Below are 15,836 nucleotides of genomic sequence, written 5' to 3'. Positions count from 1 at the left end.
TATTTTATACAGTTTGTTTTGCAGCCTGGAGGAAGCTATTCTGTGGCCCGTCTTGATTGTCAATAACTGCGGTTCACAAATTAATTATGTGAAAACTATATACAGCTTTTGGCAGCACATTAGGTTGGTTGGAAAATAGTTTGGAGAGATATTTCTTTATTGCTTGTTTCTATAAAAATGGACCTAAATACTGCGTAAACAAACTTTTATTGCATTAGAATAAAAATTAGTGTTCATGAACATGAAACACTGTTCAGTCTTCTTTGAAGTAAATCAGGTTTGTTGAATGATTTTTAGTTATAAGTTTGGTCTTCTGCTCTGATTATTCAACATTTCTGGATTGGAATAAGTGAAACATAATAAGGGAATATTTTGGTCAAAAGTAGGCGGCTTGGACTATAACAAACACAAAGTGACTCAGACAAACTGGATCCTCGCCTGTCTTAAGTTGGAGAGGATTATTCGTCAACATGAGTAAGCTTCAGCCCTAAAGGCTTAACAAACCGTCCACTCTCTAAAAAGAGTGTTTCCACCCATGTTTTCTTGGGAAGTTTCAAAGGTTGGTTGGAATTTCTGTAATCTTTCATAGTGAGGTACTGATTCACCTTTTCTGTGTACGCGTGTGTTTACTTTGTCACCTTGTTTGATTCTTATGAATGGGATGTGATTTAATCCAACAACTGGAGAAACAAGCAGATTTTTTAAAGTGATGATGTCCTCTAGCTCTCAGCTGGTGTGACCTTAAGCATAATGCTGTAATTTTTTGCTTATTTGCTTTGAAGGAGGTTGGGAAATCAGTGCATTCATATATGAGACTCAGGTTCTGCTTTCAAAGGAAGGTGTATTGATGCATATGATAGAGCAAACCATTGACTCGTAGATCAATAATAGGACTGTCCCCAAATTGTCCTCAATGACAAACCCCCAAAGACATTTTTTCTTGATTCAAGGTCGTTTCACCTTCATTTGCCAGAGTTAGAGTCAGACTCTTCTGGAAGCGACCAAAACCATAAAGTTATATATACAGTATATATACATACAGGTGAGCTTAAGAGCTTCGTGGCAGGATCAGGGTTTCAGATATCTTGGACTATGCTATGGTTGGACAGATTCACCTTTTCTGTGGAAGGAGCTAGAAGAAGTGATTCAGACTAATCTACTTTTTATTGAGGCAAACTATCACAGGGTTGCCTTACAATTCCCAAAACGGCTTAGAGAAGAAGCAGAAGATTAAGAAGACTAGGGCTACCCTAAGTAAATATTTGGGATGTTTTTAGTCAGATTACAGAAGTAACACATACAAATAAGCATATGAAGACAATAATCATTGTTTTTTCAGTATGGGACGCAGTTCCTGTAAAGAGGTGATCTGGTGGAGAACCCCCAACCCTCAGATTGTCACAAAATATGCTAATCCTTGCTTTTAGTTAGTCAGCTATGACTGACAATCAGCTTCATAAGCTATTAAACAGCACATTTATGTGATGTTGAGAAAATCTGTTCATTGACCAAAACAGGATTTTTACAACATGTAAATATGTATACTTCCTGCAGTGGCACTAAAGCCCCGTTTCCACCAAGAGGTTCAGTTCGTTTTGTTTCGGCACAGCACGCATTTTACGGCGTATCCATCTTCAGGTTAGTCAGGCTGTGGCTGCGATTAGATAAATGGCTTAGTGTGTGATTTTGTTGAAATAGAAGATTAAAATGGGCTGCACAGTGGCGCAACAGTTAGCGCTGCAGCCTCACAGCAAGAAGGTCACCAGTTCAAATTCCCACCTTGGCCGGTGGGCCTTTCTGTGTGGAGTTTGCATTTTCTCCCGTGCATGCGTGGGTTCTCTCCGGGTAGTCCGGCTTCCTCCCACAGTCCAAAAACATGCTCACCAAGTTGATTGGTCACTCGAAATTGTCCGTAGTTATGAGTGTGTGAGTGAATGGTTGTCTGTCTCTATGTGTCAGCCCTGCGATTGACTGGCGACTAGTCCAGGGTGTACCCCGCCTCTCATCCAATGTCAGCTTGGATAGGCTCCAGCCACCCGCGACCCTGAATAGGAGAAGCGGTATAGAAAATGGATGGATGGATAGACGATTAAAACTTGGAATTTGCAGTTGATGATCACCTTACAACAGTTATCCAAAAAAAGCTATGCTAGGGAGCTAGCCAACATGAAGTTTTCTGGCTCTTTTGTTTTGACCAAGGTTTTTATGTTGGTCTTAATCTTTTCTCCAGTTTGAAATTTATTTCTGATTTCAAGACACAAAACTCAGTCCGTCTCGATACTTGGAGTTTAATTCCCTCTGGTAGCCTGACTAGTTATTGTTAACCACTTTTGATGCCAAACTGCAGACTGGCTTACATTGTCATTATGTTGTACATTTATATATTTGCTCCTAGAACTTCTTATTTAAGCACACTTAGAATCTAAACTTTTATAGCCTAGATGTAACGTGTTTCATGAAAACAGTATCTATAAATATCTGAGTGTACAGTCTGCATGTGATGCCCATCCATGTCTCACATGTGACCCTCTCTGTGTCTCTCCTTCCTTTCAGGTCACTGTGTGGTTTGTATGACACCTGTGAGCGATGTGCTGCCTGACATGAGCTGCATACAAATGACTGTAGAAGGAAAAAAAACATACCCCTTTGAATTCACACACACACACACACACACACACACACACACACACACACACACACACACACACACACACACACACACACACACACACACACACACACACACACACAGAGTAATTTCAGGTGCCCGTCTTTCTCTGCTAGGAGGCTGTTTTATGTAGTTGGTGACCTTAGACTGTGGAGCAGGTGTTTAGGGTCTGATAACATCATGACAGAGAGTACAGGTGTGACTGCGTACAGACAGGAAGGACACACTCACACGCAAATAGACACATGCACAGTAAGGGATTGTGTTTCATATTGAATGGCTCACCTCTTTGTTCGTTGGCCAGAAAGAAGTTAACGTCATACAACAGGGGGATTATTCTCACGTTTGGATACGTGTGTGCATACAGCTGTGAAGAAATATAAATAACTAAAATAAAGCCTGCTAACACATTGCACTGTTGCACTGAATGTGCATGTCCTCAAAACAAATGATGCAAAAAAAATGATCAACAGTAATTATTTGGATGCACAATTTATGTCCTGTGCGATCCAAATTATTTGCAAACAACTAACTTTTCAGCACCATGTCCATGCTAAAATATGTAGATCTTCTGTCAGTGCAGCAGAAAATGATCATAAATCCCCCTTTTAAAGCTGCAACATTTGAGCATGTGTTTAACTGTGTTGTGGACACACATACACACACACACACACACACACACACACACACACACACACACACACACACACACACACACACACACACACACACACAGAAAAAAAAAACTAAGAGCCCTAAAGGTAAATGTCAGCTTCTGCGGGTGTCCAGGGGGAGCCTTGTCCTCTGCACCATCATGTGGAGAGAAGCAGTAACAGCAGTGACTTCATTGACATTCCTCTCATAAAGGCAGCGGCTAACCCGGCCCTCAGTGAGTAATCCCTCTTACTGAGACATGGGAAAGGAAAGTAGGGACACAGTGTGTAAATCTGATCGATTTGATCCCATGCAGGAAATTGTACATGTGGTTTTGAGAGCTAAGAAGTTTGTCCTCTGTGCTAGAATCCAATCCCGTACTTATACCCTGAGGAGGAATGCATAAACTGTGTCTGTATGGCATCAAACCGTGAAGAGATGTTTATAAATTCAACTTACAGCATAAAGTGCAGGTTGTTTTCTCTGTTTTCTGAGAAGTCCCAGCCTGCAGGGTGATGCTTTGTTGATATCCAGCGTGGCCCAAGGTACAGCCTTGATAAGGACCGATATACATACAGGCAATGTTTTGTCTCTCCACTTCTCATTGAGCATGACAGAGAGGATTTCAGAGTGACTGCACTGCCAGATGGGAGATTGTTCCTTCATGGGTATTGTCTGCGAAACGCCTCGGAATATGTCAGCTTTATCTGTGTTAAAACATACCAAACATTTTTGCGCGCGATACTGTGCTACAGAAGCTATAGCCTCTCCCATCTGTGCCGTTGCAAACTGTATCTCGGTCCTGCAGCATCCAGCACACGCGGCAGAAATAACTCCGCTGATCTGAGGAGGAGGATGCCACTGCCAAATTTGTGATACGTAAATGTGTGAAATATTGTGATATTGAGACATGGTTCCAGTTAGATTATGTTGTATCATTGAGCTGTGTTTTATCCCTCTCCCTGCCACTCGCGCCTTTGCTCTCTTTCCTCTTTTCTGCCTCTCTATCTCGTTCACACACACGTACACACTGACACACATAATGCTCTATCATTTTCCTCATCCCGTGCAAGAGGTGTGAAAGGCAAATATATGCTCTCCTTCACTGTGGACATAATACTGAGGTCATGAATGGAATGTTAATGAATGTTTTACCACATACCTCTATCAGCGTGCACGTACAGAATCACACTCGCACACCAGGATTTACTGAGCGGGTACTAATGCAGCCAAACCATAACAATACACTATTTTAAATATGCATTCCTTTGAGAGTGAGCGTCTGTTTTTGGTAGCTTGTGTTGACTTGTGTCGCAAGAATGCAAAAAAAAAAGGAGAAAAGCTGAACTTAACTGACCATGAAGGGCTAAAAAATGTAGCCAAGTGTCTACGAACGCGACCTGTGAACTTGAAATCCATGTCACATTGGGAATTGCACCGGAGGAAACAAAAGAGGGACAGAGGGGTTATGGGAAGGAGAGGCCGCGGCTTGCAGATCAGTAGTCTGTGTTTGAGTATCTTATCGCTGCTGTCGCCAGCTCAACCTGGCTCCATTGACTCTGTGTGGGGATTAGAAAGGCCCACAGCTTCTGATTATTTGGGTGAGTGAGCGGTTCTGTGTAAACAAACATTGCGGCCGGGATTGTTCCAGTCACAACACGGCTGGCTGGCTGGCTGGCCCCCGACAACACACATCACGTTCTTCCTGGTGTATCCTGGTGTGTTCGGGTTGCTGTATATTCATCTCGTATGGGCACAGGTGTGACGACTTATTGATAGTTAGAGATCTGTAACTTCAATTTCTTGGTCTCAGATCTTTTCAACCTGAAACAGGAAGAAATCACCTCAAAAAGAAAAGAAAAAGATATCATATCGTCTGTGAGTGGATGTTTTGTTCCTTTTTCAAGATGGCGAACCAGACTGAAGCAACTGTAACCAAAAACTGCTGGCATCTGTACACTTGTTAAAGCCAAGAGGAGTCAAGAGGAAGCATATTGGGGGTTGAAGAGAGTCTAACAGTTAAGAAGAAAAAAGAGAATTATTTTATCAACAGCACAACAACATTGAGCCAAGCAGATGGGATGTAGTGCAACTTTGAGAAAAACATTTATTCCCAAGCACGAGTGCTCAGCGAGACTTCGCTGCTGCAACTTTTCTGCTGTGCGTTTTTTTAAAACAAAGGTGGAATCACCCATGAAGGGGCTGTGAAGTCAGCTGCATCTCTTTAGATATCCATTCCAGATGCTGGCTAGACTTGGTGGAGCCGGGGCCTGTCGTACTGGGGGCTGGATTTAGTTGTCTTTTCCTCCAGGTGTGATGCCTCATGCTGATTCCCCCACATGTTCCACGGGTCTTATCCAAACACGCCAGGGTTGGTGACAGCGCCGCTCGGACTGCCCTCCCTCCTCTCTTTCTCTCTGCCTCCTCTGGTGGCCCACCCACCCACACTGCAGCAGCACCAACCTCATCTCCTTACCTGTCATCAGAGCTCCTAAACTGAGAAGTCTCCCTCCTCTTCTCCTTTCTTTCACTTTTTCCTCCGCTCCTTCAGACCTCTGTCTCCGTCCTGCTCTGAGCCCTCTTTGATGAGGAGTAATGTTCACACCACTCCTCCACAGGCTCTGCTGCAGGCCGGGGCAGGCAAGTTGTTGCTCTAGTAACTCAGTCATGCTCAGCGGTGATGTAGGACGTATTAAACTAGTCATATTTCAAGCTTGGTCAGTTTTAGGACGACACACCATCAGGGAGTGTTTAAAAAAGGGAGTGTGGAAAAAGAAAATAGAAGCTGGGCTTTTCTTTTTGTATTCTCTCCCAGATGAATGTGTGGTTTCTGTTTCCATTAGACGTCTTTATCTCACCATAAACTAGGCAGGCTAGAGGTCTTTTTACCCGCAGTTGTATTTTACTTTACACCATGACTCCAATCTTCCATGACAAAACGAACGTTTGCTATTACTGTACATGATTCCACCTACTCTTGGAGGTTTTTTTTCTAGGGCAGAAACAGATAGATGCAGTGGGGGCACACATTATTAGATAGCCCACACAAAATATGTTGTCTCATGGCTGGAGTTGGATGCCATCCAGGTTTGGCATAACTGAGGATAACATATTTATGGGAACACAGAACAAGCAGCCTTGAAGCATTGAAACATGCTGGCCTTGGTTTCTTTGAACAGGAATCTGTCAGAGTTTATTAGTTTTATGAGTGTAACCACAGACCCTCAGCTGATTGATTGTTTTCCTTTAATTGAAATTTTCATCCCTGAGAAATGTTTTATCACTGATTCATTACTTGTCAATTATAGTTACAAAACTGATTAGAAGGCAGACATACTTTTGTTTCGAAGGGTGAAAGAAGAAGATTCAATAAATCTATTTACTGTTTTTTTTTCAACAGAAACTCCAAAATGAAATTAAATAGTTGTGCCTAATAAATCCATTAATCTTACCGAGTTCTTTTGATGGGAAGTAGTATTAAGAAACCACAATCACAGTCTGATCATTCAAACATGGTTTATGCTAGTGTGTATGTGTATGTGTGTGTGAGGGGGAGAGCTGTCTTGTTGTCATAACTTTGCTGAGATACTTTGAAACTCCCAATGAGCCAAAGCAATGTAAATGATTTCCTGATGTTTAAACCACCATTGGAGTGATTACACTCTCAGGATCAAGATTTTCGACTTATAAACTGCTTGGACTGTCCCCAGGGGTCATTATAAAACACACAAATGCTGGTTACACATAACTGTTTGCAAATGTGCAGTGACAGGGAGTGACTGTGATGGGATTTTATTGTTTTTACAGTACGAGCACAACACTTCTGCCCTCAGACTGCACAACGGAGGAGAAAATGCTCATATACACGACAGTCTTAATGTAAACATTAGTCATCTGTATCTCATAAAGTCATTTTCTCATCATGTTTTGTCAAACAGCTCACAGTGTTGTAATTTCCCATTGGGGGTGATAAATATGTTGTGTCCAATTCAATCAAATGTTTGGAAACCTTGGCTTTATATGATCAGTGCAACAAATGTCAGGAAGTTATGGTTTGCTTTAGAGGCTTTGCTTCAGCTTTAACTCTTCATCACTGTCTCACTGAGGGGGTTTTGAGAGGCTTCAGGATGTGTTGTTTTTTACTGGCGACCATCAAGGCAAACATTTACAATACCTTTGGACCATATCCCTATGACGGCCGCCATCTTCTTTTGATGTTTTACTCCTCCTAATCGATGAAAAATTACAAAGAAGAAGGAGCTATACAGTTAATATTCTATTCTTCTGTACAATGAAAATACATTTGGTGAACTTAAGCTCAAGTTAATAAAGAGTTCATCTCTTACAGATTGAGGCCCCGTTTACAGGACGTTTCATCCGAAAACACTAAAATACAGTTAAAAAAAGGTGTGTTTACACAGAAATGCTGAGGGACTGAAAATGCTGTAGTAAGCATGCCAGGCCTGTAAGTGGTGCTATAACTGTCTTGTCCAGAAGCCACCACCACCACCAAAGTAGAGTTTAACTGATCATCTAGTGTATTGGTGAATGCTAAGTGCAGAAGTGGAGCAACATATGCACATTTTGTTGAAAGACAGTCAGCAGATTCAGCAGATTCAGCAGCACAAGCAACACGGTAGTCCACGATACCATGCTTGCGCAAAGTGGAGCATGACGTCAGCGTTTCCACTGAAAACGCCAGCTTACTGTTTTCGTGGCAATGGTGGCGGCAGGGTTTCAGAAAAATTCCACTCTGTAGGCCGTTTTCAAAAGTTTGCATTTTAGCTTGGCTACAACGCCTTCCATGTTAACGCGAGGCTGAAAAGCAACAAAACTTTTGCGTTTCACCCTAAAACCCTTGTCGTGTAAACAGCCCCTGATTCTACATAATACAAAGAAACTGCACTCAGGGTTGACGTTTAGCATGGGAAGTGTTGTGTTTCTTTGGCAAGTGCTAAAGCAGGCGGAATGTTCACCTGTGCAATGGCATTCATTAATGCTTCATTGGCAGTATTCTGACTTCAAATAACCACAACAATCTGATGTGAGAAACATTCAATGAAGTGTATTAAATTTTTGAAGTTTGACCACAGCCTATCTGGAATAACTGGGGCTATGGATTTTTTTACCTATACTGCAGCAAGCCACCAGGGGGAGCAGTTTTTGTGGCGACCTCACTTCTAGTCAAGCAAGATGATGTCCATTTTTTTTAATGGTTGATAACTTCAATTAATACAAGCCTGATTTGTCATGTCCATGAATTTTGATTGTAAAAGTTACCAAGGGAAAGTGGAGTGCCAACACTCTTGTTTTAGTTTTGTTATCAAATCTGTTTACATTTTGTATGAAATTTTGGCACACAAAATCCACTACTGGAATGACTGATCAGTTACAGAAATAGCTGATCAGACAAAGCATGGTGCTGGTTTGGAATAATTCTGCTATCAGAAATACCGAAAATGTGGTATCATGTAATGTAAATTTGCTAATCAGTGCTCCAATCATAAACCCTAACCAATCACACCCAAAACAATCAACAGGTTCCAGGTAAATCATTTTGTAGCGTTTAACCAACAGCAATGCCAACCCCAACACAATTGTTTTACTTTTCTTTGTGTTGTCTCAGGTGTCAATACAAGTCGACCAGACTGCCACATGATGTAGTGACTTTAACTTTCCAAGTTACGCGCAGCCCTTCTTTCTGTCAACAAAACTCTCCCATCACTGAATCAAAAATCTTCCCAAGAAGCAACCTCTGAGGATCTTTTTTTTTTTTAGCTAGTTGATTTGACTTGCTTCATAGCTGCTCTTCAAGCACAAATTGAAGTATTTCTTTTGAGAAGTGGTGTAATGCCCCCGAGGCCTTCCACCAGGTCCAATTGCCTTTAACTGAAAAAAAAAAAACATGACTGTGGTTGATGAGAATGTTTATAGATTTTCTTCAGTGTTTCTATACCAATTTTTTGTTTGATATTGAATTATTCTTTTTTGCATTAGTTTCCGAGGAGTTTTGACCGATACCTAACTTGCTGTCAGTATCTGGAATTGATCATAGCGTTCAATTTTCTCAAGCCAGATAATCTAACAAATACTTTCTACTCAAATCAAACCTTTGAAGTTGCCAGTCGGGTTGTCAGCAGAGCAGAGTCAACATTTTCATCTCTTTAGCTCATTGTTGGGAGCCAATGAATTCCCGCTGTTTATGCCAGGTAAGGCATCACAGGTCACAACACGGGACCCTTGATCTACCTCGTCTCGTGACATCACTGCCAGTCATACTTTTCGTCTCCTCTCCTCCAGCTGGAGCTGCCTGTTGGACCTCTGTGAGGGCCCCAGTGCTGGTATTAATTTCTCAGCCCTGTTGGCGTCCGTCCCCCTGGCAGCACGGCGTCAACCCCAGCTCCAGTCTCGGTCTCAGCCTCAGCCTCAGCCCCGGCTCTGGTTCCATCTCCATGTAGGAGTGTTACTGGAAAGCTGGCCAGTGGGATCTGGCTCTGATAATCATTTCAGGCTAAACCTGCCAGCATCTGTTGCAAAGCTTGAAGAAGACAGGCTGTTAGGATTCAGAGAGGACAGAAGTGAAGACAAAAAAAGTCCAAAATAAAGAAGAAAACGTCCTGGAATCATACATCATTCCATTAAAGTTGAAAACAAAAAAATCTGTAGCCCACTTTTTCTGTTCCCAGTTTCTTTTCAATATGGCTTCACAGCTTAATGTCGATGTGGTGGATGCTTTTGCGGAATTTCAGTGTGGTTTCCAAGATTTTAAGCAATTTATTTTGAAGGGCTGTTTCCAATTTTGAACAGAGGGGAAAGCTTAAAATGAAGTTAACCTTTGAATCCTTCTACAGGAGAATTCACAAGTTGTTTCATGTATGTTACATTAACACACTTCAAGATAAAATAAAACCACATCTGTTGACCTGAATGCAGTGTTCAAGTGTTGGAATGGAGCTCTTGCTCTGGATTTTGTTATTTTATATTTTGTTACCCAAGGACAAAGATTCCAGCACAATTGTAGTGTGGTTTATTCTTCTCAAATAAGCCAATCTAATGAAAAACAAACTCAAGCATTGGAATCTATATGTGGTCAGAAAACAGTTTCTCATTATCTACTTAAGAGATTTTTTTGTGGTTTTTCTTTTGTAAACCAGTTAGAGATTTGTCTTTGTCCCGTTCCCCCTCCAGCCACTGATAAAAGACAAGTCCACTTTCAGCCATAAACAGAATACTTGCTGCGTCTGCTAATGATTGGAATGTGTGTGTTTGTGATTATAGATGTACATTACTCTGGATTCGCTCTTTCTCACTCAAATGATAATGTTGAAGCAGCACAAGAGAATACTGAACCGTCCTTCTCTCATGAATGAATGAAGATGAAGAACGATTAAACCTCATCTCAGACAGTCATTATATCTAGGCAACTTGGAGTGGAAAACTTAGTTTTTCCCCTCTTTTTCTTTTAAATGGGCTGTTAATTGGTGCCTGATTTATGGTATTTTCTTACTCAGATGCATTGGCACTTCCTGACAACTGTGTCTGCTGGGTTTAGATCTTGGACAGATTAACAACCCATGTGACGGCTGCAAGTAAAGAAAGAGCTTGAAGGCGGGACTGCAATTTTGATTCATCTGACCACTACTTTGGTTTTTCAAATGCCAAAAAGTTGTCAAGAAAGGTTGAAACAATATCCAAACTAAATACACCAATTGCTTCTTTGGTCCAACAGGCAACTTGTCATTCAAGGAGTTGTGTTATATGTTTTGCCCTAACAACAGAAAAGTAGAATATCCTCATATTAATGCCGCTTGATGAAGAAATAGTCAGTTTTTGTCCTTGAAGCTTCACTGAAAGAGTCCCTTTTAATTAGGGACACAACAATTCAAGTCTCAATATGATACCAGTACTGATACCGATAGCTCTGCTTTGGTATCAGTTGATACAAATACTGATCCTGTCCAATCCAAATACAATGAAATCCTAAAATGTTTTGGCTTAAACTGACTGAATCAGCAGTGCTAAGGAAGCTGTGTCCAGCCAGTGCACTGTGAAACTTGAGAGCGACAACCATCATAGTTTGAGATGTCTGAGCTGAAGCTAAACGCTGTAAGAGCTTTTAACCTTTGCGCAATTGCTTGTTCAATCCAGGCATTATCAGGTTTTCAAGCTTTTAACCATGTGACACATGTGTAATCCTAGTTTCCAATGACTTGTGAATCCTGAACAGTGGTTTGGATATCCATTTCTGCTATCAGTCTATCACTGAGAAAAGTTTAGTGTCTTTTTGTCATTTGTTTGGTTGAACTGGTTGTGTTCTTGAGGCGTGATGTTTCTTGAGATGCTTGATTCAATTGGTTGTGAATCATTAGCTTTGTACAAATTACACACAACCAGTTCCTTCGCAATCTTTCATTGCTTTGCAATTTTTTTCCAATCACTTTAGTTTCCCTCAACTTTGACCCAAAGTACTCAAAATCTATCATCGTAAAAGTCACCATACTATTGTCTTTGATATTGTCAGAATATTGATCCCTGATGCTGGTGTTGTCATCGTCACATTAAAAGATATTGTGTACTATATATTTTATTTATTAATATACATGATAACAGCAGCTTAAGTGTGATTGCATTTCTTTTGTGGGACTTATATCTTAAGAAGTTTTGTAATCATAAACCTTTGAGTGAATGTAGTCTTGTGCTTCATCAGTCATTTGTGTTCCAAGCTGTTTGTGATTGATTTTGTCATGGTTCTTTGCTGCTTTAAACAAGATGACCAACTCTCAACTGGCTGAACCATAAACTATATTATAAATAAATATTTAAAATAATAGTGGTGCTTTCAGTTATGAAATGCCAGCTATGAGCCAGGTAGCTCCAGCTAGCTACCTCTTGCCAGGGAATAGAAGGGGTACCATGTAAACTTGACCAAAATGTTCAAATTCAGCTGAGATTTGGGGATCTATTTAGTGAACAAAGCATGGTGACTTCAGAAGTTGGGTCCTCAAAGTGATCATATATTTAAATTTGGGACACAGCTTTTAGTTCAGATTGCCAAACAGCTTGTCGTTATTTGTCCATTAGTACATTTTTTTTCTTTTTTTTCAGCTTTGGGGCTTATCATTTAGAGGATATTTGAATATTGTGTAAAAGAGTAGAAGCTGATCATGAAAGTTTCTCTGAATAAATCTCACCTGTGGATTTATTCTATCTTTAAGTTTGAGTCAGATAAGAGCCACTTGTCTCCTTTATTTTCTATTCTGAAACTATTTGTGCATGAATACTTCAACACGTGACTTGCTGCCCTCCACCACAGTGCACATAATTCTCCTCCATTCTGGACTAAGAACTCCTGAGAGGCTTCTCCAACAAGCTGTTGTCCCTTCTGTAAACACAATCACTGTAATATAATGTGTGTGTGTGTGTGTGTGTGTGTGTGTGTGTGTGTGTGTGTGTGTGTGTGTGTGTGTGTGTGTGTGTGTGTGTGTGTGTGTGTGTGTGTGTGTGTGTGTGTGTGTGTGTGTGTGGACCGGGTTATTCAAAATCTGTTCCACTTGCATGGCAACGCCTCATTACCCGTCCTGCCTTCTTCTTTGCCCTGAAGTGGGGTGCGGCTCCCCTCGCTGGGCCCAGTCGTCAAGGTGACCCAACATGCCCCAGGATGGCAGGCAGACAGGCAGGCTGGGGGAGAGAAGGAGAGAGGGAGAGTGGAGCTGTTCTTTTCTGTCTTTTTTTTTTTATCGTACTGGGGCCACCATTTGCTATCTGGTGCACTGGGCCCTGGGTAGTTCCAGGCTGCCGTATGCAACCTGGTGAGCTAGCAGCTGATCTCATTTTTCAACACACAGCTGCCCCAACATCAGGCCCAGGTGAAGGTGACCTCCCTTGCCTGTTGGAGTGTCTCTTAAAATTGTGAGGTGCCATCAAGGCTGTGCCAAATCCAGACAACCTTAACTTCTGGTGATGTAACACTGAGTTAGTTTGAACTAAGGATAATCCGTCTGTGCAGAGGCATTCCAACCAACATTCATTTTTCCTCTGACAGGATTCAGTGACTGACATGGGCAAAATATTAACATTAATAACAACCTTATTCCTATAGCATGTTTAAGAGCTTTGACAGGACACAGACAAGGACTTGGAAAGGAAACAATAAATGTTCAACTTGGGCCAAACAGATGTGGTTTAGAAAATGCAACCTAAAAACCGTTAGAAGGTCAACACTGATTAATTCAAATAAAAGTGACAGAACAGGCAGGCTTCAGAAATAAGTTTAAGTAATTTATTTTTGAGACGTTAGTGTCATGCTTTTATGTGGTATGTTTACACAACATAAATGTGTAATTTTGTTGGAAGAACCTTCAACTTTGGCAAACTATTATGAATACCAGAAAGAACAAGTACACTAGTAAAGAGCAGTGAAAAGGCAACCACATAAACCAGTAACAAAAACATCCACAATTCCCAACATCTGACAACAATATGCCAACTAAATCATCATCACTGACTGGTGCTCGGACAGAGAGCTTGTGTGTGAGACCACAGACAGTAACCACTCTGATAGCTTTGGCTTAATAAATTCAACCATCGTGACTTTTGTTTCAAACAAATTTTCATTTTCTTCCTTTGTAGTTGCAGTTGCTCTGACTTTTAACATGTCCACAATCACCCTGCCTTTTTTACATGATACATTAAAACTAAATTATCAAGGAAATGTTCATTGAGGTTTGGGTGAAGCATCTTCATCCATCGTTGTTCAAACATGATTCATGCTGCAGTAGAAACAACACACTGAGATTAGTGAAGCTAACTAGCTGACGCCTGAGTCTTGTTCTTTCTTTTGCTCCTGCTACTTTTTCCTCGTCTGTCCTCTGTTGTACAGCAGGTGGCAACCAAGGGGAAACATATGGTTTAGAAAAATGAAGCCTGAAATGAAGTGCTAAAAGTTGCTGTTAATTGAGAATCTGCTTGAGGCTGGCTACAGAACGACAAAGGTTAGACAGATTATCGGCCAGGCTGATTATCGGGGCCGATATTTGGCATTTTGGGGCATATCAGCATCAGCCTTTTTTTCCAATCCGACGGCCAATATGAAACCAATTCCAAAGTGTGTTGTTTCTGCTCTGATGGAGCTGCTCCACTGTCTGCAGACACTTTTCAGTCCCCAGCACTGTCCCACCCACAGTACCATCTGATTGGTTGCAAGCAGAGCCATGGCTGGGGTAACAGCCAATTAGCAGTGAAAGCTGTGCGCATGCAGCGCCGTCTCTCTCTCACACACAATACATTTTTCTGCCTCTTAAAACTGATAAGAAATGTTTTAAACTGCAGACACTCAGGAGCTGCTTGTTGATGCTTCTCTGCACAGTTTCTCCATTTACACTATGGAAGCCCTGGATGGTCAAAACATTTAACATCAGTCATGTAAAACCACACTGAAAATTAATTCAACTGCATAACATGCCTGTAAAAGACAGCACAAACTCACTTCTGTCCAATTTTATCGCAGTAAAATTGAAATTTTGGAAAACTTTATTTTACTGTAGAAAACTTTAACTTATTATTTTTTTCAAGTTTTCATTTAACTTTATAAAATATGCTGCTAAGCCTGGGGGCTGTTTAATATATGCTTACATATGCTTGAAGGCATTTGAATGCAGTTAAGTGTTGTTCATATTGGTCAAAATTTTTACGCCAATATTTTCACTTTGACTGCAAATTAATATCAGCTTCAAATATCGGTTATCAGCCTCCTTGCCTACTAATAATCAGTATCAGTATCAGCTCTAAAAAGTCCATATCTGTCTATCTCTAATAAAGACCGGAAACCACACAAGCCCAAAAACCCCCCCCACACTTTTATGGCATTAAATATTTACAGTCTGATTCAAAAAACAGCTTGGGTCCGAAACACTAATTTCATTATTGGTACACACTGTATGGGGCGTGAACTTTTTCCTATCTCAGCAGCTTAGCAGATATTAGGATCGTCTGATCATCCAATCAGACACACAGCTCAGCCCATGTGATGGACACCCTATAGCTGTTAGAAAAGAAGCCCAAAGCCAGCGTTATATCCAATGTGGCTGCTTCCACAGATTGGCTTTTTTCACTGTTTTGGGGACAGACGGCTGACTTCGAAGACTATGTCTATATCTTACAGTCAATAGTGGCAACCAGCATAACAGCAGCCGTCAATCATCTTAATTTGACGTAAAAAAAAATGTAACCTCTTATAACTCATGAAAATTAAACTCTTCAGAAAAAAGAGGACTTTAATACAAGGCAGCCAAATGATATCTTCAAATCACCATAATAACTGGACGTGAGAAACATTTCTACGAGATGAATTAACTTTTTAAAGTTTGACCACAGCCCATCTGGAATGGCTGGAGAGTCAGATTTTTTGACCCATACTGCGGCCAGTCACCAGGGGGAGCAGTTTTTGTGGCGACTTCACTTCAAGCTGAGCAAGATGATGTCTACTTTTCGTACAGTCTATGGTCAAGCAGGATCA

At 41.0% G+C, this 15,836-nt stretch overlaps 1 long non-coding RNA gene across 1 annotated transcript in view; it reads left to right on the top strand.

Annotated features, from left to right (window-relative positions):
- The window catches only part of LOC141806825 (uncharacterized), a 125,077-nt gene that overhangs the window by 108,584 nt on the left and 657 nt on the right, over nucleotides 1-15,836 (top strand). The window lies entirely within an intron of this gene.

This window comes from Halichoeres trimaculatus, unplaced genomic scaffold, assembly GCF_033239565.1.
Source record: "Halichoeres trimaculatus isolate MK-OKI-2021-1 unplaced genomic scaffold, fHalTri1.1 fHalTri1_scaffold_17, whole genome shotgun sequence".
Taxonomy (NCBI): Eukaryota; Metazoa; Chordata; class Actinopteri; order Labriformes; family Labridae; genus Halichoeres; species Halichoeres trimaculatus.
This window is presented reverse-complemented; position numbering and strand designations above follow the sequence as displayed.